Source organism: Odocoileus virginianus, chromosome 3 (assembly GCF_023699985.2).
Source record: "Odocoileus virginianus isolate 20LAN1187 ecotype Illinois chromosome 3, Ovbor_1.2, whole genome shotgun sequence".
Classification (NCBI taxonomy): Eukaryota; Metazoa; Chordata; class Mammalia; order Artiodactyla; family Cervidae; genus Odocoileus; species Odocoileus virginianus.
The window spans coordinates 27,372,509-27,398,881 of record NC_069676.1 but is presented as its reverse complement, the minus strand read 5'-3'; the positions used below and the strand labels follow the sequence as shown (position 1 = coordinate 27,398,881).

Sequence of the window (26,373 nt, the reverse complement as noted above, 5' to 3'; positions counted from 1 at the left end):
GAGCCAATTACTGTGGCCCAGGAAATGTTCTCCCATCTTCACAGGACACACTGGACTCAAAAATGAGGTAGAAGGGGTGTTCCCAAAAGAAAATGAGGGTTGTGTTATCAGAAGGAAAGTGAATGGATTCTGTGCAGGCAAAATCTAGATATTTGCTGTCATGGTGAGAAAAATGAGTGTAAAGGGAAAAAATAATTGCTTTAAATTAGAAAATGTTTCTATTATTGAGACATATTAGTCAATATATTACTGAAAATCACATACACATTTGAAAAATGTTTTGGACTTAGGTAAAAATGGACATCATAAGTACCATATTTGATGTGTTTTTGTTTAGTTTTTAAAGGTGTCTGTGATTACCATTGGATTAGTGGAGTGAAAAGCTAATCTTTCTACTAGAGAAGAAGTAAATGGAATTGTAAAGTTTTGCTGATGTTTGGGATGATGAGTTTCTTCTCTGCCCATCTCTAATATGGACCCACATATTATTTTCTTAGGAAATTTACCTCATAGGTATACATGGATCATAACCAAAGAAAGGACTACATATACAAGTATTATCAGGTAATACTGCTGGGATATGAAAATGGTTTTAGAAGGAACAGTTGTTCACAGGAATGTTTACCATACTGTGATTTTGCTTAATATGAAAAACAGTCTTGCACTGCTCCAGAGTGGGGTTGGCAAACTTTGGTTTTATGGGACCAAAGGCAAAATTGAAGTTTTTATATACTTGCATAATGAGAAAACAAATTTCCAATAGTTTTGTATTGATGAAGTTCAAAATACATGTGAACACTTGAGTACAATTTTTTTTGTAATACAAGTCTACTGATAAGAATTGAGGTATTTTGAGAAGATAATATTTCACTTAGGAGTTTGAAATTGATTGCAAATGATCATCTGTTATGCTGATCTGTAATGTGATTTTATGTATTTCATCTTTGAAAATGTCTTCAGTTAGATATTACCAAATACTGTATCAGTCCATACGTATATGATTTTGTTAGAGCATATTCACCATTAGGAAGGTGTTTTCTTTTTTTTTTCCATTTATTTTTATTAGTTGGAGGCTAATTACTTTACATCATTGCAGTAGTTTTTATCATACATTGAAATGAATTAGCCATGGATTTACATGTATTCCCCATCCCGGTCCCCCCTCCCACCTCCCTTCTCCACCCCATCCCTCTGGGTCTTCCCAGTGCACCAGGCCTGAGCACTTGTCTCATGCATCCAACCTGGGCTGGTGATCTGTTTCACCCTAGATAATATACATGTTTCAATGCTGTTCTCTTGAAACATCCCACCCTTGCCTTCTCCCAGAGTCCACAAGTCTGTTCTATACGTCTGAGTCTCTTTTTCTGTTTTGCATATAGGGTTATCGTTACCATCTTTCTAAAGTCCATATATATGTGTTAGTATACTGTAATGGTCTTTATCTTTCTGGCTTACTTCGCTCTGTATAATGGGCTCCAGTTTCATCCATCTCATTAGAACTGATTCAAATGAATTCTTTTTAATGGCTGAGTAATTAGTACAGCCACTTTCTAAATTCCATATATATGTGTTAGTATACTGTAATGGTCTTTATCTTTCTGGCTTACTTCGCTCTGTATAATGGGCTCCAGTTTCATCCATCTCATTAGAACTGATTCAAATGAATTCTTTTTAATGGCTGAGTAATTAGTACAGCCACTATGGAAAACAGTGTGGAGATTTCTTAAAAAATTGGAAATGGAACTGCCATATGACCCAGCAATCCCACTTCTGGGCATACACACCAAGGAAACCAGATCTGAAAGAGACACCTGCACCCCAATGTTCATCGCAGCACTGTTTATAATAGCCAGGACATGGAAGCAACCTAGATGCCCATCAGCAGACGAATGGATGAGGAAGCTCTGGTACATATACACCATGGAATATTACTCAGCCATTAAAAAGAATTCATTTGAATCAGTTCTAAGGAAGGTGTTTTATAGAATTTTCTTAGATTCTGCCCTTGATATTTGCCATTGACATATCATTACACTGCAGATTAGTTACTTCCTGTTGAAGATTAGATGGATGCTCCTCATTTGTACAGTTAAGTGGATCCAAAAATGTAGCTGAAACAGCAGTTGAGTGTGAAAAACATATCCACCGCAAATTGTGTAGGAATGGATACCTTGCTGCTTGTTTTAACTTGACAGCATAGGAAGTGGATAAAGTGGCTTGACATTACTTGTGATGTAAACAGCATTAGTTTTGTCATAATGATTTTGTTGCAGTATAAATGTCACATATAAGTGCTGTTTTGCCTTAAAGTTTTTAAGCTGATTTACTAAGAAATGTAATCAAATCTGCTGCAAAACCTAATTTTCAAATCTATTTAGTATTCATTAATAATAGGTGAAGATAATACCTATTCAGAAAAAATTCAGTGTTGGTTCTGAGCTCAAAAAAACTTGCAATAAAACTTTCCTACTAATATCAAACTGCTGTGTAGTTGGGCAAGTCAAGATATTCAGTTTCTATTCCTAGCAAAAACTTATTAGAAGTAATGATAGTTAAAACTGCAAGACTGAATGAAATTCACCACTGACTTAACTAGTTCAATAACATGACAGATTCATATAGTTCCCCCAGAATACCTGCTGATGAATCATGTAATGCATAAAGATTGATTTTAAACATTTTACACTTTCACAAGCTTTGAAAATTTGCCCAGTAAACCATTTTCTACTCCATATGCTTGTACTACCATTAAGTTACAGCACATCTTCACAGACACTACTTCAGTTAGCACTGATGCTTTCTCAAGTTCTTTAAAAATCTTTTCTCTTAAAAAAAAAAAAATCTCTATTGGAGTTGTTCCATGGAGTCTATTCACAGAGGCCAATTCCTGAGTTACTTTAAGCTCCATCTCTTGTAATCAACAACTGGGCAATATTGGTAACATGTATTGACTCATGAAAAGCCAAATCATTTGCCGTGTTTTTTAGTTGACAATTAGTGTCTTAAAGCAACTGTCCTTGCTCAAAAGCTAGTCGTCTTCAATGTGTTTTATCTTCCCTGGACACCCTTTGTAGCTGCTGCAGTCAAACACAATTTAATTAACTTAACTCACGTCAGTGAAGAACTGTTTGCTTGGCTAACAGATGAGCCACTTGGAAAGTAACTTTTGTTGCACCTTCATTCTCATTTTTTGTGTGTTTGAATAAATTGTATGATATTCTGCTCCAAAGTTTTAATTGTTCTTACTGTTGCTTTCCTGTGAGTTGGGAATATTGTGATGAGTGCTTGGTCTGGTAATGTGGAAATAAATTGTATTCCTTTAACACAGCTGAAGTGTCACTGCATAATAAACATGATGCTTTGCTATTATAATTTTATAACACAATAATCCACATTCCACCATGCCTTAAAAAGCACAACTCTCAAAATTCACTTTACTTTTTGAAATATGATTAACCTGCGTTAGTAATAAAAGTAATAAAATGTTTGCATGACCCTATGTGTAGCACTTGAAATGCTGTCGAATGACCACTGTGTCCCTGAGATTTGTAGTGTGTTGAGCAGCAGTGTAAAGTAGTGAGCACCACATATGGTCTCTTTCACAACTATTCAGCTTTGCCTTTGTAGCGTGAAAGCAGTGGTAGACAAGATGTCAATGAATGAGCAAGGGTGTGTTCCAATAAAGTTTTATTTATGGGTACTGAAATTTGAATTTTATATAGTTTTTATGTATCATGAAGTATTCTTTGGATATTTTTCAACCATTTAAAAAATGCAAATACCATTCCTTAGTTCATGGGCAAAATGAAAGCAGGAGTTGGACTGGATCTGGCTTGCAGACCATGGCTTGCCAACTTCTGTTCTGGACCACATTGGAAAGATTTGAATGTTTGAAGTTAAATTTTTTTTTTTTAACCTAATTGAGTGACACAACTTAAAAGATAACCTTTCTTCACTTTATAAAAGTAGGGGTCATTTTGAAATAACCTGAAGGATTATGATAAAGAAAATGCTCTGTAGTACATTTGGGAGTTATAAATGAGATAATTCAGTGTCTCATTTGAGCTTAGGTGTTGAAGCAGTGCATGGTCTTAGAAAGAGCATGAATTTGGGGACCAAACAAATTTAATTTGATTTGCAATTTTTTCACTTGCCTTGTGAGAACTGTGGCAAGTTACTTGACTTCTTAGCATCAGTTTCCTCACCTCAGATTGGAGTAATGCTTTCTTTGCAGCACGTCTCTGAAGTTTAGCAGTTATAAGAGCTCTCAATGCAGTCTGCCATTTACTGTTACTCTCATGATAAACCATATTTGAAAACTGAGCAGCACCTTTATTCCTCAAGCAGAGTGTGTGCTTCTTCTTTTTGAGACAAGACTTTGGTCTGGTATTGATTAAACTGTGTCTTAGATTTAAGCTGTTGTTCTCTGTTTAAAAATAATTGTACCCTGATTTTATCACATTGCACAATTGGCTATTTTGACTCATAACAGCATTGATAAGTTAAAAATTATTAATTCTGTACCTTTAATGATAAAAAAACAACAGAGGCAAGGACAAAGCCCTATGCCATGTCACTGTATTCCTGCTTGCTTTAAGCTCAGTATCAGTCCAGTAAACCTAAGACACGATGCCTAAGTGGGCTGTCTAATGTATGACAATCCTCTGCCATTTTGCTACCATGAGCTATTTATGTTTTTCTGAAATCTAGGTGAACTGAACAATTTAGTCCATTTCTTTGCCCTCCCATTCTCATTATTCCATCTGAAAAAGGAACTGAATTTAGTTTGTAATGTCTTTCCCTAATGAATCCGTGTTTACTTTAGAGATCACCATTTCTAATACTATAAACTGCCTTTTAACTAACTCAGTCTAATCTTATTTGGAATCCACATTATTGACCAATCCGTAGCTGTATAGTCTACTCTTTTTTTTTTTTTTTTTCTTTTAATAGAAATTTCATTTCCAGTCTAGTCTTTTTGCCTTGTTCCATTTACCATCTGCAAAGTCTTTCAGGATGAATTTTGCCGGGTCTGGAGACTTGTTTGTATCTATGATGGACCTCATTTCATACTTACTTTTCCCGCTTATCACCCACTTTCTAGGCTGAAGATTATTCTTGATTTAAAAAATAATAAAAAATTTTAAAGACGCTGAGTCTTACATTATCCTCGTAACCATTTCCTTACATTTGTCTCTGCACATAGTTTATAAAACCCTTTTTATTGACTTGAGCTTTGTTTTTTCTTTTAAGAAATTGTCAGCTAATTGGGAGAGGAAGGTTAAAGATTCTACCATTTCTTATATTCATTAGCTATGCATACTTGACTTCCATTCTTTTAAGAGTTTAGTTTGTCAGAAGAGACATTTTTTTGCAAGCTTGCTCCTTCCCCCTCCCCTTTTAGAGTCATTTTTGATTGTAGAACTGGAATCAACAGTCTTGAGTTCTCTTTACTAGGTATCACCAGCCTTGAAATGATCACATTCTCTCAAGGTTCCCAAACCTTCCACTTTATCAATTAGTTCCTTCCTGTTGGCCATTTTGGCAGTCCAGATTGTAGTTTTAAGTACTTGCCATTTCCTCTATTTCCTGGAAGATTCCCAGATGGCTCAGAGGGTGAAGAATCTGTTTGCAATGCAGGAGACACAGAAGATATGGGTTCAATCCCTGGATTGGGAAGATCCCCTCGAGTAGAAAACCGCAACTTATTCCAATATTCTTGCCTGGAGAATTCTATGGACGGAAGAGTCTGGCAGGCTACAGCCCATGGAGTCTCAGTCTGATAGGACTAAGCATGAATACCTGATTTCCTGGGAGACTAGTTTTTTTTGGCATATAAAGAGTCATCAGATGCTCTGGTTTGGGTAAAATAAGAGATTTTTAGACAATTGAAGCTATCGTGACCATATGTTTCCCAAATCTGAGCTTTTAATGTTCATGTATTTGACAACTTTTTTTTGTTTGTTTATAGCACCTTGTTTCAGTCAATGGTTGCGTGTTTAACTCTGATTTTCTGGCCTGGCATTCTGTAGTGTATTTTCATAAGTGTATCCCAGGTTTTTCCTCTCGTCTTTCCGCAGTATTTCCTACAGTGCATTTTATGTTTGGTGTCCATGTACCAGCGCTGTCAGTCCGGGATACTTCCCCGCCTTCTCTTCTCATTTGTGTGTATTCCAGCCAGGAGTCTTACCATACCCAGGATCGGTAACTCCTGTGTCTCATCTCCCATGGCTTCTTGTTGCCTAAGCCTCGTTTATCGCTTGTGTCTGTATGTTAGTGTGAAGACCACTGGGTGTTGTTTCACACTTCCGAGGTTCTCTTCTAGAGTGAATCACTTGACCATTTCCAACCTGACAGTGTATATAACAGTCAGTTTCTTGTTTCTTATCTGAGTTTTTTCACCCTTATCCTCATTGCTGGGAGGGATTGGGGGCAGGAGGAGAAGGGGACGACAGAGGATGAGATGGTTGGATGGCATCACCAACTCAATGGACATGGGTTTGAGTAAACTCCGGGAGTTGGTGATGGACAGAGAGGCCTGGCATGCTGCGATTCATGGGGTCGCAAAGAGTCGGACATGACTGAGCGACTAAACTGAACTGAACTGAATCTAATCCAGTTAAAAAGTCTCTTTAATGAGTCAAATATGTTCATCCCAATATCTCGTGAGATAACATTCTACCCATTTTAAATTGTGCCTTGGAAGTTCAAATCATTTAAAAATAATCATATGGGCAAAAAAAAATCACTTCTTTCTTATACCTTGTATTTTATACTGAATTCCATATTAACTTTGTCAGGATGTTCTAAATAGTCTAGTCAACTTTTTTTTTTTAATTTAATATGATAAATTGTGTGTGTGTGTGTGTGTGTGTGTATACATAGATAAATGTATATAATGAATTATAAAGATTTGGCAATTAGAGCTATTTTTTCTCCACAGTAATTGGTGCTTAAGTTGCTTAAATGGCAACACCAGCTGAAAATCGTACCTTGAAAAATTACCATCTGGATACTTTCTTATGGTCTCCTCTACAGGTTTGGGTGATAGAAGACCAAAAGAGAGCACTGAGAATTGAAAGTGCTTATTTTTCATATTCAAGAAAGGTAAAGGCTGTTCTTCAGTCAAAGTCCCAAGTTGCGAACAAGTAACCACTGGTAATCAAGATAACTTCCAGTTAATTCTCAAGCTCTGAAAATGAATCAGTGGCATCACACCAGTAACTCTGGTTCCGAAAATGAGCAAATCAACAGCAGCCTCACCGCAGTCTTGTGAAACTGGGCAAATCGATGACAACCTTAACGTTTGTGGACAACAGCTGGTCAAAAGTGCCTTGCTCCAGTGACCACACTGCAGGTATTTTATCAGCCCTTTTTGTTTCCTTAAATCCTGCTGCACCATTGTAAATAGTTATGTATTACATTCTCTGTTACTCTCTTTGTGTTATCTCTCTCCTCTGTAAAGCTCTCCATCTCCCTGCGCCATTGAGGACACAGTGAGAAGGCAGCTATTTTCAAGCCAGAAAGAGACCTCTCAGCAGAAACTGAATTTGTTGGTACCTTGATCTTGGACATCTCAGCTTCTAAAACTGTGAGAAATAAATGTTTATTGTTTAAGCCACCCTGTTCATGGTATTTTGTTATAGCAGCCTGAACTGACTAATACAGGAATTGTTCAAGAAAACTAACTCCCAAGTTTTCATGAAAGTGATTCTGTTAGCCTTCAACATCTTTACAAGGACATGATGGTCAAATGAAATAATGGATTTGGATGGCATTGTGATCTCTAAAGTAGAGGTTTCTGTACTTTGCTGAGTGTAACAGTCACTTATAGATAGTACTTTTTTTTGAAAGAAAACACTTGGGCTCTCTACTCCTAGCGCTTCTGATGGAGGAAAAGAGTTAATTAGAGGAGTTAAGAAGTTCTTTAAGGAGTTCTTAAAGAATTCCTCTAATAATTCTCATGTATCTCCAATTTTGGGATGCATTACTCTGAAACAACAGCTCTAAATTGTCCTTGAAGGTGGTGACTTTTAAAAAAAATATTTATTTCACTACATTGGGTCTTAGTTGTAGCACTCAGAATCTTTGATCTTCATTGTGGCATGCAGGGTCTTTTTAGTCGTGGCATGTGGGATTCAGTCCCTTGACCAGGGATTGAACTGCAGTCCCCTGCACTGGGAGCATGGTGTCTTAGCCACTGGACCACCAGGGAAGTCCTGAAGGTGTTGGCTTATATTAGGTAAACTTCTGAGAGTTGGTTCCTGAGATGTCCCTTTAAAATATTCTCTTCCGGGGCATGGTACCTTAGTACAGTTCCTCAGGTGTTTCTGGTTCTCCCCTCATCCAGACACATGATACTACTGTACTTCCTGCTCACTTGTGTTGGGTGAGGCCATGTCACTCACCACCTGGACCATTGTCCTCTGACTCCTCTCAGTTTTTCAGTTCCTGACTGGCCTGCCTCTGCAGACCTGGGCCAGTACTCATCCAGTCTCCTGTTACATTCTTGACTCAGTGAGCAAACACAGTCAAGGGGGTTTTGACACAGACAAACCCCCCTTCATTGATTGTGCTCCCTCATCCAGTTATTCTTCTGTTTTTTCCCTTTCTCTTGGTGAGACATCTCAACATTTTCCCCATTTCTCTTGGCGAGAAAGAAGAGTTAGAATATTATCCCATAGTATTCCAGTGGCTGAATCACTGTGTAACATGATCACTGCGTGACCCTTACAGGTCTTGCCTCTATATATTTTGCTTTGAGGTCCGGGACTGTGATGGTAAAAACTATATAGTATTTACTGCATTTGAAAGACAATGTTTGTTTAATCTTGTTTTGTGAGCATCCATGGATAAGTATGTTCAGATGTAATGAAAAGTAAAAAACTGTTAGAAGTCAGGTGGTATGATATTTAGGGGAATTATGGGCTGAAATCCTTCTCTTAACCAAGTCCCAAGTTAGTTAATAGGTTCTTGTCATAAGACAGGGAGTGAAAAGTTCAGAATACCAAGGGACAGATTCAGTCAGAAATGCCCTTTTACTTTGCACTTAATAATATGGTTATTAGATACTATCCCCACTAGATTCTCAGTTCTCTGCTGATGTAGTTTCTTGCCTTGAATTATTCAAAAAGCTTAAAGAGTGAAAACAGCAGAACAAGAGAAATATCTGTGTTTAACTCCATGATGTAATCTGGTCACTGCTTCATTTTTCATACACCAAATAACATCAACAAAATGATGATATTCAAGCTCAATTTTACCTTTCACAGGACATTGAGAAGTAGATTTTTTCTCTTCTCTAACAGAAATATTCAAAAGTTCTCATGCCACAGAGAAAGACAAAATGATTAAAAATGATTGCTTGTGGTTATTTCCTCCCCTGGTTATAGGCTATATAAATTACTCCTGGAGACAAAAGAGCATGTTTTATGCTGCACTGCTATCTAGGAGATGGCTCATTTTTATCCCAGAGGAAGGAAGGATGGCCATTTGGCCAAAGGCCAAGAAAACCTTGGCCGAATTTTCTAGGAGCCTCCTGACAAAGATAGGCCTGGACAACAAAGGGAGACTTTTGTTTATTAAATAACTTTTCTTTAAAAGTGATCAGATTGTGGATGAATTTTGTTTTAGATTTTTTGCAATATTTTGCAAATGAAAATTTAAAATCAATGAAATGAGTGAAAAGATGAAAAAACAGAAACTTTGGAAACAGTCTCCTCTCTCATGAAGCCTGGCTGAGAGGAAAAAAAAAAGAGAAGTAAGTGAATGTTTTGCTTGTGTTTTTACGATTGGAGCAGCTCTAATGGGTTTGTTTGCTGAGGGAATACTCTCAGTGAAGATGAGGTCAAAGATACTGGAGAGAATGAAGTGGATGAAAGGAAATCCCTGGGGGAAATGAGCTAGGATTCCAAAGAGAAGGGAAAGTGGAAAGGAGAAAGGGCTAATTGGCCTTTGTAGAGTTGATACAGGCTTCCCTGGTGGCTCAGATGGCAAAGAATCTGCCTGCAATGTGGGAGACCTGGGTTCAGTACCTGGGTTGGGAAGATCCCTTGGAAAAGGGAATGGCTACCCATTTCAGTGTTCTTGCCTGGTGAATCCTATGGACAGAGCAGCCTGGTGGGCTGTAGTCCATGGGGTTTCAAGAGGTGATATGTGTGAGGGAGGTGAGAAAATAATTCAAGTGATTGGCTGTAGCGTGTATGTTGAATTGAGATAGAAGTGAACCTGGAAGGAGGCTGCCTGTGGGTTGCTTTTTATCTGGAAGAAAATGGAGCCATCTAGAGACTGGGGGTGGTCCTGAAGAAGAGTTCAGTTCAGTCGCTCGGTGGTGTCTGACTCTCTGCGACTCCATAGACTGCAGCACGCCAGGCCTCCCTGTCCATCGCCAACTCCCGGAGTTTACCCAAACTCATGTCCATTGAGTTGGTGACGCCATCCAGCCATCTCATCCTCTGTCATCCCCTTCTCCTCCCACCTTCAATCTTACCCAGCGCCAGGGTCTTTTCAAATGAGTCAGTTCTTTGCATCAGATGGGCAAAGTATTGGAGTTTCAGCTTCAGCATCAGTCCTTCCAATGAACACCCAGGACTGATCTCCTTTAGGATGAACTGGTTGGATCTTCTTGCAACAAGGGACTCTCAAGATTCTTCTTCAACACCACAGTTCAAAAGCATCAATTCTTCAGCGCTCAGCTTTCTTTACAGTCCAACTCTCACATCCATACATGACTACTGGAAGAACCATAGCCTTAACTAGATGGACCTTTGTTGGCAAAATAATGGCTCTGCTTTTTAATATGCTGTCTAGGTTGGTCATAACTTTTCTTCTAAGAAGTAACCATCTTTTAATTTCATGGCTGCAGTCACCATCTGCAGTGATTTTGGAGCCCCCCAAAGTAAAGTCTCCCACTGTTTCCACTGTTTCTCCATCTATTTGCCATGGAGTGATGGGACCAGATGCCATGATCTTAGTTTTCTAAGTTTTTCCAACCCAGGTTTCAACAATATGTGAACCATGAACTTCCATATGTTGAGCTGGTTTTAGAAAAGGCAGAGGAACCAGTGATCAAATTGCCAACATCTGTTGGATCATCAAAAAAGCAGGAGAGTTCCAGAAAAACATCGATTTCTGAAGAAAAGAGCAAGCACAATTACTTCAAACTTAATTTTGTTATATGATCTTCAATTTTTCTTTAAGCAGTGTATAGTTAATAACATAAAAATTATTGAATAGTAATATGGTAGTTAAAAATGAAAGAAATCTTTCACCTGCTGTTACAATAAAGACCTTTTAAAAAGACCTTTTTATAATAAGAAGTGTTTCATAAGCTAGTTGCTCTTTTAAAGAGCCCTTGGTAATATAAGTTATTATGCACTTAGCTGACATTTTATGAATGCTTCATGTTAATCATACTACATTTTTATTGGTATAGATATGGAAATCTGGTTAGCTCAAGATCTAAAAATTTCAGTATTAATGCAACTCTAAATTTTACTTTCAGATACATGTAGACTGTAAATTATAATCTTTATATATTTATATAGAGTGTTATATACAAAGGACGAAGTTTTCCCAAGTCAGATTGCTTAAAAATATAAAATCTAAATTTTATTTCAGAGGAAAGCAAAGTTTTAACCAGCAAAGATTAAAAACAAAGTTTTAATCATCTTTATGATGATTTCAGCACAAATTAATTCAGTTCAGTCACTCAGTCGTGTCCGACTCTTTGTGACCCCATGAACCGCAGCATGCCAGGCCTCCCTGTCCATCACCAACTCCCAGAGTCCACCGAAACCCATGTCCATTGAGTCGGTGATGCCATCCAACCATCCAATCCTGTCGTCCCCTTCTCCTCCTGCCTTCAGTCTTTCCCAGCATCAGGGTCTTTTCAAATGAGTCGGCTCTTCTCATCAGGTGGCCAAAGTATTGGAGTTGCAGCTTCAAAATCAGTCCTACCAATGAACACCGAGGACGGATCTCCTTTAGGATAGACTGGTTGGATCTCAACACAAATAGGCAAGTTCTATTTGCACATAGGTCTAGATATCAGTACACCTAGGAAATTTATTTCTCTAGTGGCAAAAATTAGATTTTATTTATTTCTTTTCATCTTTTGTGCTTTCACAGTATACCTACAGTAAATAAATTGTGTGTAATACTAACTACAGTTTAGAGGCCAAAATGAATATGAATGTAAATCAGCAGCATTCTCAATTGCTAGTCTACAAGTGTTCTTCCTAGTAGGCATTTCATCGTTGAAGAGATATTAGTCTCTAATTTTAAAAGAAACCTCAAAATAAGCAAATTCTGTGGGTTTGCATTATGTGTAAGCACAGTTGTCTGTCTGTCCTCTATCTAACACTGAGATCAAATTCCCATAAAAATTCATTATTTTCACTATGTACAATTCAATGGCATTAATTACATCATGCAAATAATATCACTGCCTAATTCTAGAATATTTTCATCACTCCCCAAAGAAATCCTGTCCCATTAAACAGTCATTTACCTTCCCCCCTCAAGACTCCAGCCTCTGGCAACCCCTAATCTACTTTCAGTCTCTACTGATTTGCCTATAATGAACGTTTCATCTAAATGCAATTACATATGTAAACCTATGGCTGATTCATGTTGATGTGTGGCAAAAAGCCACACAATATTGTAAAGTGATTATCTTTCAATTACAAATAAATTTTAAAAATAATTGCAATTACATAATATGTGGCTTCTCTCTTTTAGCTTAATGTTTTCAAAGTTTATCCTAGTTGTATCATGTAAGAGTTCAGTTCAGTTCAGTCGCTCAGTCGTGTCCGATTCTTTGTGACCCTATGAATCGCAGCACGCCAGGCCTCCCTGTCTATCACCAACTCCTGGAGTTTACTCAAACTCATGCCCATTGAGTCGGTGATGCCATCCAGGCATCTCATCCTCTGTCGTCCCCTTCTCCTCCTGCCCCCCATCCCTCCCAGCATCAGGGTCTTTCCATATAAGAGTACTTTTTCCTTTTTTTGGCTGAATAATACTGTTACATGTATGTACCATTTTTGTTTATCCATTAAGGAACTTTGGGTTGTTTCTGCCTTTTGTCTGTTATGAATAACAATGCTATTAACATTGGTGTACACACTTTTGTGTAGTTGGCTCTCAAATTTCTCAGATAGAATTTCAGGATTCCATAGTAACTATGTTTAACATTTTGTGGAACTGCCAATCAAACTTTTCCACAGCAGTCATACTTTTTTCATTCCCACCAACAGAAACATATGAAGATTCCATATTTTCCATATCCTTGTCAACACTTGTTACTTTTCATTTTTCTGAATAGTTTTTAAGTATAGCCATCCTAGTGGGTATGAAGTGGTATTTCACTGTGGTTTTGGTTTGAATTTCTCTAATGACTAATGGTGTTGAGCATCTTTTCATGTGTTTATTGACCATTTGTATATATATATTAGAGACATGTATGTTTGAGTTATTTGCTTATTTTTAAATCATTTCTCTTTCTATTTTTGAGTTGTAGGAAATTTTTTTGTATTCTGGATACTAGACCCTTATCAGTTTTATATTTGTGATATTTTCTCCCATTCTGGGTTGTATTTTATTTTGTTTATAATGTGCTTAATGCACAAAAATTTTAAATGTTTTGATGTTAAATTAATTTTTTTCTTTTGTTGCCTGTGCTTTTGCAATGGTTTAATTGCCTAACTCAAGACGAAGAAGATTTTCACCTGTCTTTCTTTCTAAAAGTTTTACAGTAGTATCTCTTGCATTTAGGTCTTTTATCCATTTTGATTTCATTTTCATATGTGGTGTGAAGGTCCAAATTAATCTTACATGTGGATCTCTAATTGTTGAAATCTATTTGTGTCTTGTTGCTGTTGAGCCATCTTACGGTGGCCAGGCAGGAAGCCATTTTTCCTTAGGTGTTAACCTAAAACAAATAAACTACTAGGTATTTTTCCAGCAAAAATGAAATTATTTAGAATCAGCAGAGAATTACAGTTTGGGTTCTATTGTCATTGTGAACCACCTGCAAGTTCCCACTCAGCAAGGGAAACAGAGCAGTTGTATACAGGGGAGAATGATGGTGGCTGGCTGCAAAAAACAAAGAAGAGTCCAGTGCTTTTCATTGGCTGAATCCTTGCCAGGAAAGGAGTCTGTCTTCTTCTTGTTGGACTCTGCTGTTGTTGCAGGGCATGAGAGCTTTCCCTGCTGGTGTCTTGACTCTTATTTGAATGAGATTTCTGTTTATTAATTTCTTTACATTTTTCCCTTTTGATGAAGGCCTCAACCTGAAAGCATCATGAGTAAGAGTCAGGTTTTCCAGTGTTAGAGCCTTTTTGTCATTCAGTGCCGGGACGGACCTTTCTGTCCAGAGTGTCTTCTATGGAAGAGTGAGTGGTCATATTGGGAAACTAATAAGGCCACATTTAAGTAATAATGAGTAAGAGTGAAAGCTCTCAGACTCTTTTATCTGAAGTTCATATGTTATCAACGTCATAGACATTGGAGATCATTTGATGTGTTATGTCATCATCATCATCAGCCCCATCTGGATATGTTGAGAAAGTCTTCTCATCTGTTACTGTCGGCTTTGATTCCAGGAAATCTTTACTTTCAGGTTACCAGATGATGTGTAGGTCCAGTCGATTTTGGTGCTTACTTTAGGTATATCACATGAATCCAAGAGTCTATTCCCTGGAAATTGGTAGTACCAGGTTTGGTTTAGTTCAGTTGCTCAGTCGCCTCTGACATTTTGTGACCCCATGGTCTGCAGCACACCAGGCTTCTCTGTCCATCACCAACTCCTGGAGCTTGCTCAACATGTCTTTTCTAGTCAGTGATGCCATCCAGCCATCTCATCCTCTGTTGTCCCCTTCTCCTCCTGCTTTCAATCTTTCCTAGCATCAGGGTCTTCTCCAGTGAGTCAGTTCTTCACATCAGGTGGCCAAAGAATTGGAGTTTCAGCTTCAGCATCAGTCATTCCAATGAATATTCAGGACTGATTTCCTTTAGGATTAGGATCCTAATCCTGGATCCCCTTGCACTCCAGGGGAATCTCAAGAGTCCTCTTCAACACCACAGTTCAAAGCATCAATTTTTCAGTGCTCAGCCATCTTTGTGGTCCAACTCTCACATCCGTATGTCACTACTGGAAAAACCATAGCCTTGACTAGATGGACCTTTGTCGACACAGTGATGTCTTTGCTTTTTAAAATGCTGTCTAGGTGGGTCATAGCTTTTCTTCCAAGGAGCAAGCATCTTTTAATTTCATGGCTGCATCACCATATGCAGTGATTTTGGAGCCCCAGAAAATAGTTTCTCACTGTTTCCATTTTTTCCTCATCTATTTGCCATTAAGTGATGGGACTGAATGCCATGATCTTTGTTTTTTGAATGCTGAGTTTTAAGCCAGCTTTTTCACTCTCCTTTTTCACTTTTATCGAGAGGCTCTTTAATTCTTCTTCTCCTTCTGCCATAAGGGTGGTGTCATCTGCCTATCTGAGGTTATTGGTATTTCTCCCGACAATCTTGATTCCAGCTTATGCTTCATTCAGCCCAGCATTTCACATGATGTACTCTGCATATAAGTTTAGTAAGCAGGGTGACAATATACAGCCTTGACATACTCCTTTCCCAATTTGGAACCATCCATTGTTCCATATCCAGTTCTAACTGTTGCTTCTTGACCTGCATACAGATATCTCAGGAGGCAGGTCAGGTGGTCCAGTATTCCCATCTCTAAGAATTTTCTAGTTTGTTGTGAACTGTGGCTTTAGCATAGTCAATGAAGCAGAAGTAAATGTTTTTCTGGGTCTCTTGCTATTTCTATGATCCAACAGATGTTGGCATTTGATCTCTTGTTCCTCAGCCTTTTCTGAATCCATCTTGAAAATCTGGAAGTTCTTGGTTCATGTACTGTTGAAGCCTTGCTTGGAGAATTTTGAGCATTACTTTGCTAACATGTGAAATGATTGCAATTGTGCAGTTAGTTTGAGCATTCTTCAGCATTGCCTTTCTTTAGAATTGGAATGACAGCTAACCTTTCCAGTCCTGTGGTCACTGCTGAGTTTTCCAAATTTGCTGACCTATTAAGTACAGCACTTTCACAGCATCATCTTTTAGGATTTGAAATAGCTTAACTGGAATTCCATCACTTCCACTAGCTTTGTTCATAGTGATGCTTTCTAAGGCCCATTTGACTTTGCATTCCAGGATGTCTGGCTCTAGGTGAGTGATCACACCATTGTAGTTATCTGGGTCATTAAGATCTTTTTTGTATAGTTTTTCTGTGTATTTTTGCCACCTCTTCTTAATATCCTCTGCTTCTGTTATGTCCATACCGTTTCTGTCCTGTATTGTACCCATATTTGCATGAAATGTTCCCTTGGTATCTCTAATTTTCAAAGAGATCTCCAGTCTTTCCCATCCTATTATTTTCTTCTATTTCTCTGCATTGATCATTGAGGAAAGCTTTCTTATCTCTTGCTGTTCTTTGTAACTGTGCATTCAGATGGATATATCTTAACCAGTGTTGGTTAGCAGTACCTGATAAGGGATTTTCCAATAAGGTTGAAGAGAGTCTCTCTGGCTATGTCATTTGCAGTAGAGAAAACCTCTAGGTTGCAAGGTATGATGCTTAAGTCTCCTAGGAGTGCACTGTGAAAGATTGCTCTACTAATCTTGTTTCTTTGTTTTTTGCCATGCTGTGTGGCGTGGGGGATCTTAGTTTCCCAACCAGGGTTCAAACCTGAGCCCCTGCAGTAGAATCATGGAGCTGTAACCATTGGACTACCAGAGAAGTACCAAGACATGGTTAGTTTTAATGTTAATAGAAACAGTTAGATCTTTACAATATTATCCAAATTATCCAAATTGGATATCCAAATTATCCAAATTGGATAATGTCTCCTTTTGTCAGTTGCGGGTCAAAAGAGGCAAGAGGCAAGTGCATTGGCATCCTGTGACTGTCTCAAAGGGTTAAGAGTATGAGTTACAGAAAGGCTGGATCTAAGATTTAGAAGGAGCAATGGCAATATTTTTGGTCAAGGCATTTAGAAATCAGCTGCAGTCCCTGTGGTGAGGGAAGGGGGAAGTTAAAGTGAAAGAGAAGCCGCTCAGTCCTGTCAGACTCTTTGCTACCCCATGATGTGTAACCTGCCAGGCTCCTCCATCCATGGGATTTTCTAGGCAAGAATATTGGAGTGGGTTGCCATTTCCTTCTCCAGGGGATCTTCCCCACCCAGGGATCAAACCCAGCTTTCCCACATTGCAGGCAGACTTTTTACCGTCTGAGCTATCAGAGAATCTTGGTGGCGGGGGGCACCCTCAAATTTTAGATAACTGAAATCTCATTTCTGAGAGATTTTTCTCCAGAGTAAAAGTATAATTTTTAAGCAGTTAACCTTACAGCTCAAAGACCTTAAACAGTTCAAACAACTCAACTTGCAGGCTTAATACGAGCCATTTTGAAGGGAACATTTTGGTCCCAGAGAAGCCAGACTAGAGCCTCCTCAGTCAGTTTCCATAGAATAGACCGTATTCCAAAGAAACAGGGTAAAGGCTGAAAAATGGTGAAATTTCACTGAAACACCTCTGTTGCTGAAGGAATGGACTGAATGCTTCTTGGCCAGTTTCAGTTGAAATAATCTGATCTCAAACTCAGACTTGAGTGTCACGTGAACACGTGCGTACAGAGCAAGGCCTTAACCAGAAATGACCAAACCTTAAAGTAGATCCCAAATAAAGCCTGAAGAGCTTCAGATGCCTAGTGGGCACAAGTTCGGATCCAGGAGAAAGGTGTGCCTTTGAACTCCAGGGTTGACAAGGCAAGCCTTTTAGGTGAGGTGACAGTGTGGATGTCATACCTGTTCACTAGCCCTGGAGCCACTGGGAGTCTTTTCCGGTCCCCATAAAGCCATGAACATGTTGACCTAAAACAAACAAATTGCCAGTTCTTTGAGATGAGCAGAAAATTGCTATTTGGGGTTGGTTACAGGTGGCTCAGTAGTAAAGAATCCACCTCCCAGTGGAGATGCAGGAGGTTTGGGTTCAATCCCTGGGTCAGGAAGATCCCCTGGTGAAGGAAGTGGCAACCCACTCATGTATTCTTCTCTGGACAATTCCATGGACAGAGAGTTGGACATGACTGAGCTATAGAGCTAAGACTAGCGATCCACCTGCAAGTCCTAGCAGGGCAAGGGAAAGAGAGTGCTGTTACTGAGAGGAAGAGGACGTTGAGAGAACTGTAGTAAACAGAGTCCATGGTTTTTATTGGCGGAGCTCCAGCTAGGAAGTTCAGTTCAGTCTCACAGTTGTGTCTGACTCTGCAACCCCATGGACTGCAGCACACCAGGCTTCCCTGTCCTTCACCAACTCCTGGAGCTTACTCAAATTCATGTCCATTGAGTCAGTGATGCCATCCAACCTTCTCACCCTCTGTCGTCCCCTTCTCCTCCTGCCCTCAATCTTTCCCAGCATCAGGGTCTTTTCCAATGAGTCAGCTCTTCGCATCAGGTGGCCAAAGTATTAGAGTTTCAGCTTCAACGTCAGTCCTTCCAATGAGTATTCAGGACTGATTTCCTTTAGGATGGACTGGTTGGATCTCCTTGCAGTCCAAGGGACTCTCAAGAGTCTTTTTCAACACCACAGTTCAAAAGCATCAGTTCTTCGGTGCTCAGCTTTCTTTATAGTCCAACTCTCACATCCATACATGACTACTGGAAAAACCATAGCCTTAACTAGGCGGACCTTTGTTGGCAAAGTAATGTCTCTGCTTTTTAATATGCTGTCTAGGTTGGTCATAACTTATCTTTCAAGTAGTAAGCATCTTTTACTGCAGTCTTCAGTCTCCATCTGCAGTGATTTTGGAGCCCCCCAAAATAAAATCTGCCACTCTTTCCACTGTTTGCCCATCTATTTGCCATGAAGCAATGGGACCGGATGACGTGATCTTTGTTTTCTGAATGTTGAGCTTTAAGCCAACTTTTTCACTCTCCTCTTTCACTTTCATCAAGAGGCTCTTCAGTTCTTCACTTTCTGCCATAAGGGTGGTGTCATCTGCATATCTGAGGTGATTGCTATTTCTCCCAGCAATCTTGATTCCAGCTTGTGCTTCCTCCAGCCCAGTGTTTCTCATGATGTACTCTGCATATAAGTTAAATAAGCAGGGTGACAATATACAACCTTGACTAATTCCTTTCCCTATTTGGAACCAGTCTGTTGTTCCATGTCCACTTCTAACTGTTGCTTCCTGACCTGCATACAGATTTCTCAGGAGGCAGGTCAGGTGGTCTGGTATTCCCATCTCTTTCAGAATTTTCCAGAGTTTTTTGTGATCCACATGGTCAAAGGCTTTGGCATTGTCAGCAAAGCAGAAGTAGATGTTTTCTGGAACTCTCTTGCTTTTTCAATGATCCAGCAGATGTTGGCAATTTGATATCTGGTTCCTCTGCCTTTTCTAAAACCAGCTTGAACATCTGGAAGTTCACAGTTCACATATTACTGAAGCCTGGCTTGGAGAATTTTGAGCATTACTTTACTAGTGTGTGAGATGGGTGCAATTGTGTGGTAGTTTAAGCATTCTTTGGTATGCCTTTCTTAGGGATTGGAATGAAAACTGACCTTTTCCAGGCCTGTGGCCTCTACTGAGTTTTCCAAATTTGCTGGCATATTGAGTGCAAGCAATTTCACAGCATCTTCTTTTAGGATTGCAAATAGCTCAACTGGAATTCCATCACCCCACTGTCTTTGTTCATAGTGATGCTTTCTAAGGCCCACTTGACTTTGCATTCCAGGATGTCTGGCTCTAGGTGAGTGATCACGCCATCATGATTGGGTTGTGAATATCCTTTTTGTACAGTTTTCTGTGTATTCTTGCTGCCTCTTAATATCTTCTGCTTCTGTTAGGTCCATACTATTTCTGTCCTTTATTGTGCCTATCTTTGCATGAAATGTTCCCTTGGTATCTTTAATTTTCTTGACAAAATGTGGTCCGCTGGAGAAGGGAGTTGCAAACCACTTCAGTATTCTTGCCTTGAGAACCCCATGAACAGTGTGAAAAGGCAAAAAGATAGGACACTGAAAGATGAACTCCCCAGGGTTGGTATGTGCCCAGTGCTACTGGAGATCAGTGAGAAACAACTCCAGAAAGAGTGAAGAGATGGAGCCAAAGCAAAAGCAATACCCAGTCGTGGATGGGACTGGTGATGGAAGCAAGGTCCGATGCTGTAAAGAGCAACATTGCATAGGAACCTGGAATGTTAGGTCCATGATTCAAAGCAAATTGGAAGTGGTCAACAGGAGATGGCAAGAGTGAACATTGGCATTTTAGGAATCAGCGAACTAAAATGAGCTGGGATGGGTGAATTTAACTCAGATGACCTTGATATCTACTACTGTGGGCGAGAATCCCTTAGAAGAAATGAAGTAGCCATCATAGTCAGCAAGAGAGTCCAAAATGCAGTACTTGGATGCAATCTCAAAAGCAACAGAATGATCTCTTTGTTTCCAAGGCAAACCATTCAATATCATGGTAATTCAAGTCTATGGTCTGACCAGTAATGCTGAAGAAGCTGAAGTTGAACGGTTCTGTGAAGACCTACAAGACCACCTTTTAGAACACCTAAAAATGTCCTTTTCATTATAGGGAACTGGAATGCAAAAGTAGGAAGTAAAGAAACGCCTGGAGTAACAGGCAAATTTGGCCTTGGAGTATGGAATGAAGCAGGGCAAAGGCTAATAGAGTTTTGCCAAGAGAATTCGCTGGTCATAGCAAACACCCTCTTCCAACAATGCAAGAGAAGACTCTACACATGGACATCACCAGATGGCCAACAGCAAAATCAGATTGATTATATTCTTTGCAGCCAAAGATGGAGAAGCTCTATACAGTCAGCAAAAACAAGACCAGGAGGTGACTGCATCTCAGATCATGAACTTCTTACTGCCAAATCCAGACTTAAAATGAAGAAAGTAGGGTAAACCACTTTCAAGTATGATCTAAATGATCTAAATTAGGTGTGGTCTAAAATTCAGGTATGATATCATTCAGGTATGATCTAAATCAAGTCCCTAACGATTATACAGTGGAAGTGAAAAATAGATTTAATGGACTAGATCTGATAGAGCGCCTGATGAACTATAGACGGAGGTTTCTGACATTGTTCAGGAGACAGGGAGCAAGACCATCCCTGGGAAGAAATGTAAAAAAGCAAAATGGCTGTCTGAGGAGGCCTTACAAATAGCTGTGAAAAGAAGAGAAGCAAAAAGCAAAGGAGAAAAGGAAAGATATACCCATTTGAATGCAGAGTTCCAAAGAATAGCAAGGAGAGATAAGAAAGCCTTCCTTAGTAATCAGTGCAAAGAAATAGAAGAAATCAATAAAATGGGAAAGACTAGAAATCTCTTGCTAGGAAAAGCGTCTTTTTTTCTTCCAATAGGGCTCTGGCTACTGTTGCAGGGCCCGAGAGCTCCCTCTTCTGGTCTCCTGAGTCTATTAATTGAGGCTTCTGTTTATTTGTGGTGTTTGTTTTATGTAAGAAATTCTTTCTTACTGGTGTGCGAATGTCTTCTAAGATTGTTTAATATCTATTTAAAGTATTTCATCTCTCCCATTTAAGGGTACTTGCCTAGTTCCTAATGGTCTATGTTTGATGGTGAGAGAGGGGATTTTTCTTCGTTACATTAGCTTATAAAACATCTTCCTCTTTTTAATTCACGTCTCATTCATGATTCCTCTTTTCCTGGTGTCTCCTCAGTCTCTTAAGGATTTTGAAGAATAAAACGGTTCTCTTATTGTTTACACCTCTCTGGTTACTTAAGGCTGAGGACCACTCTGTGAAATCTAATTTGTTGTTCTTGGCTGTCCTACCTGTCCATGTGTATGTTTTAATTCCAGCTCTACCAGGTGAGTGAATCTGATAGGTGCTTAAGTGCTCAGATGACTAGAATCCTCTCAACAGGACTGAGAGAGATTTTCCCTAGTATCCTTTCATTAGGAGACTTGAGGCTATTTTTAAAGATGTTAGTGTTTTACAGAGCCTACTATAGGGTTTTACAAATAAATACTACTCAAGAAATAGCTGTTTTTTTATTTGGTTTTATTGTTGAAGCCTAATGAAAAAGGCTTCTCCCTAATCTATGTAGGGAGAAGATAAAGTGGGACTTCCTCAGGGAAAGTGGGGGGCAAGAAGAGTGTTGATTGACAGAAGTCTGTTAAACAGAAAGTATCAGAAAGTATATTTTTTGCATCAACAGGAAGGTTTAGATGACTTAACAAAACATCAGCTGGTTATTAGACTCCAATAATTACCCTAATCTGTTCCTCTTACAATTATAATGTACTTGTGTTCTCTATTATATAACTAAAAATACAGTATACATATTAATGTTTTAAGTAAAGTTATATAGTAGACCTAGCACTATTTAGTCAAATGCTTTTTAATTTCGGTTGATTTTATAGCATTTAACCCTAGAATCTCTATACTAAATGCTTTTCTGAGGCTATTGACTCTTCTCCCCATTTTACAAGGATAGTAAATTAAACTGAAAGTCCAGTTAGGAAATGACAGGTCGTTTACTTGTGAGAGGTTTTCCAGGAACATTCTTGATAGAGTGAAGTGACGTGAAGTGAAAGTCGCTCAGTCATTTCCAACTCTTTTGCGATCCCATGGACTGTACAGTCCATGGAATTCTCCAGGCCAGAATACAAGAGTGGGTAGCCTTTCCCTTCTGCAGGGGATCTTCCCAACCCAGGGATCGAACCCAGGTCCCCTGCATTGCAGGTAGATTCTTTACCAGCTGAGCCACAGGAACTACATCTAAATTGCAATGGCCCCCTTAGCTGCTTTATTCACCCTTCACAGGTCAAATGTACCATCACTGTATACCTTAAAAATGTACTCTACAACTGCAAAATATTTCAGAACAAAAAAGCATGAGTGAGTGAATATGTCGTTCTCATGTGAGCTATACTGTGAACCTTAATTTCTTTATGGCCCAAATAAAGTTCATATGAAATTACAGGTATAAGTACACTTCTGGAGTGCTGAAACTTAAGGAATTATTAAAAAGATGTCAAAGCTCTGCCTTCTTACTGAGATCTTTTTCCATGCAGCAAATGTAAATTTGTTAGGAAAATAAATTTTTACATCAAACTGGCTCAGAAAAGAATTATTCTGACTTTTGTTTCTGTGGTCCTCAAACATCACCAGATAGTTTCCACAGTTTATTCTAACTATGCCTTGAAATCAGAGCCTTTGCCCTCAAATAAAGGAGACCAGATATAATATTGAAGTACTTTAAAAATTTATTAAACTCTATTTTGTTTTTCTGGAACATATGTAATGAATATAACTTTTCTATCTTTACAGCCTGGTATAAAGATACTAGATCATTGATTCTAGAATTAACTCTTTGAATAAATGATATACTATAGCAGTGTGATATTATTCTGACTCTATGCATCTTTTATAACTAATCAAGCACTTTATAACTTGTGGCAACATTACCTATAGCTTGAGCAATAGGTCTATTACTACTGAGATGCCTGGGCCCTGGGAAGCACAGTTCTATGCACAGCTTCTCTGACTTCTCTGCTACCTGGAGCTTTAAAGTGTCTTTTTATTCATCCAAAGAGTAATATATGCCAATGATAGAAATCCAAATAATATAGAATGGTTATGCAAGGAAAGGAAAGTCTCCTTCTGTTGCCAGATAAGCAATTCATCAATCCCTCCTCCTCAGAAGCAGCTGTTAAATTTATTGAAAATATTGTCTAGAAATGTTCTATGCATGTATAAACTAATAAATAATATAAATATATATATATAAATGTTAAATTTATATATCTAAAGTATGTATATGTACATATATACACAAATATATGTCATACAATATAATTCTGTGTAAGTATAAACACACTGGGCACACTGTTTTGTCCCTTGCTTCTCTATTTAAAAATAGATCTTAGATAATTATTCTGTATTAGCACAAGTATTACTTATTAAGGGCTTCCCTGGTGGCTCCAAAGGTAAAAAATCTGCCGGCAATACAGGAGACCCTGGTTCGATCCCTGGGTCAGGAAGATCCCCTGGAGGACAAAATGCCACCCACTCCAGTATTCTTACCTGGAGAATCCCATGGACAGAGGAGCCTGGTGCGCTACCGTCCATGGGTTCACAAATAGTCAACACAACTGACTAACACTTTGACTTTTACATTTTAATTACTTATTGGCAAATATATAAATTGGACATATCCCTTGAATTGGAATTGCTTGATCAAAAACAATATGTATTTACAACTTTTAAAAACTTTTGATCTGCTTGGAATTTATTTTAATAGGAGTAAGGTGGGAATCTCCTTTTTACATTTCAAGATTGCTGCTAGTTTTCCCAAATTCTCTTTGTTGATTAATAAATCTGTCTCCACTACTCCAAAATATATAGTTGTTATCATATACTAAATCCCATATATATGTGGAATTCCATATGTATATAGTCCATATATATATTTAGACTTTATTCTGTCAATAAGGTAACCTATTCATCTTTTTAAATTACCATAGCTTTTATTTTAAGATCAGAGGTTGGTCAACTATATTTTCATGTTTACTTTTTGGCCTAATCCTTAAAATTTATTATTTTTTTTTTAGCTTAAAAAGAAATCCTGTAATAGTCCCCCTCCACATTCCAGGCCCTCAATTTATGGATTGGTTTATGGAGATTTAAAGTCATTATTTCCCTTATGTAATAACAAGGTACGCATATTACTTTATTTACATGGTTGTGTTATTTTTGTATATCTTTATGTGTTTTCATTTATATTCTAAAATAAGACTATCTCCATTGCTTGATTTATCAGCTTTAAACAATACCCAGTGATGATCTGCCTTAGAAAATTAGAAAATCAGTGTGCTTACATTTCCTTTATTCTTCTACTCAATATTTATTAATTAGATTGTTTTTCAACATATTTATTATTTACAATATTTATATTCTATTCTTTCATCCAATCCTAGTTTTTCATAATTTCCATGGCTCTAATATTTGAGTGGAATCAGCTATTATTTTTCTGATTCTTCTTACATTTCCTCAAATTTGAGATGTTATTTTTCTTTATTTGTGGAAAATATCTGGCTAGAAATAAAATTCCTACATCATCCTTTTGCCTCTGGAGCCCTCTAGACTTGCGTCACTGATACTTGGCAATGAAAGTTTCTCATGGAAGGTGAACTCCGTTTATTATGCACCCCATCCCTAATGACTTGGTTGATTTTTTGGCTTGGGTGCTCATAGTATCTTCTAAGTCCATCTTTGAAATCTCGTGGTTAACTGTTCAATATAACTTTTGGAGGGGGAAGTTTACCTTTTCAATCTTTTATTTCAGGAAAGCTTTTTCCTGTAATATCTTTTAGCAAACTTCTGTCTCATTTGTTTCATGTCCTTTTAAAGCAACATCAATTACACCTATTTTGGAGCTTTAATCTGTCATATTCTTAACTTTTTCCCTACTATTTTTGAGGTATTTTCTCTTTTCCATTTTATGTTGCTCGGTTTTATCAATGTTGTTCTGCATATTCACAACCTTGTTTTCAGTAGTTTCGGTGTCCCCGTTTTTGATGCTTCTAATGTTTCATTCATTTAAATCATTTTGGAATCGGGTGGAGAGGGAGGTGGGAGGGGGGATCGGGACGGGGAATACATGTAACTCCATGGCTGATTCATGTCAATGTATGACAAAACCCACTGCAATGTTGTGAAGTAATTAGCCTCCAACTAATAAAAATAAATGGAAAAAAAAAACCCCAAAGACCTCACCCATTTCCCTCAAAATGCTTATAGATATGAAAGATCGGGATATTGAAGCAAAATTGTTGCAGTGGAAAGGAAAAAAAGAGGAATGCACTCTTTTTTTATTTCCTGAGAACAAAGCAGATAAAGGAGAGTGAACAGTCCTGATCATAGTTTTTACTTTAATTGTTCCTAGTCTGTTCAGTTCAGTTCAGTTGCTCAGTCTGCAGTCTGTAACTAAGTTTGCTTTTCTGCCCCCAACTCTTTGTGAGCTACATTCTGCAGTTATTATCCTTTAATTCTATGCTAATTACATCCTGTATCTGGTGCTCACCTTTACAGCACTCTCATTGAAGATTACTGCTTGTAGTTTTTCTCTTTCTGCAGAAAGAAGGCTCCAATACAATACACAAAAGACAATGGACTCAACTACCAGGCTACTGGACTGCCAGTCCCGATTATTGGACTATCTGATGCCAGCCTATGATTGATTTTGAAGCAATGAAAGAGGAAGAATATGAGATCCTTAAACCTTTGTTCCTCACTGAGTACCCCTAACTTCAAGTCCTCAACTATA

General features: G+C 38.3%; 1 long non-coding RNA gene across 1 annotated transcript; it reads left to right on the top strand.

The window, feature by feature from the left end:
• Nucleotides 1-1,260: 1,260 nt before the first annotated feature.
• On the top strand, nucleotides 1,261-7,621 carry LOC139034353 (uncharacterized). The gene is made up of 2 exons (XR_011486797.1): nucleotides 1,261-7,357; nucleotides 7,466-7,621. It is a non-coding gene; the product is annotated as an uncharacterized lncRNA (long non-coding RNA).
• Nucleotides 7,622-26,373: the final 18,752 nt, after the last annotated feature.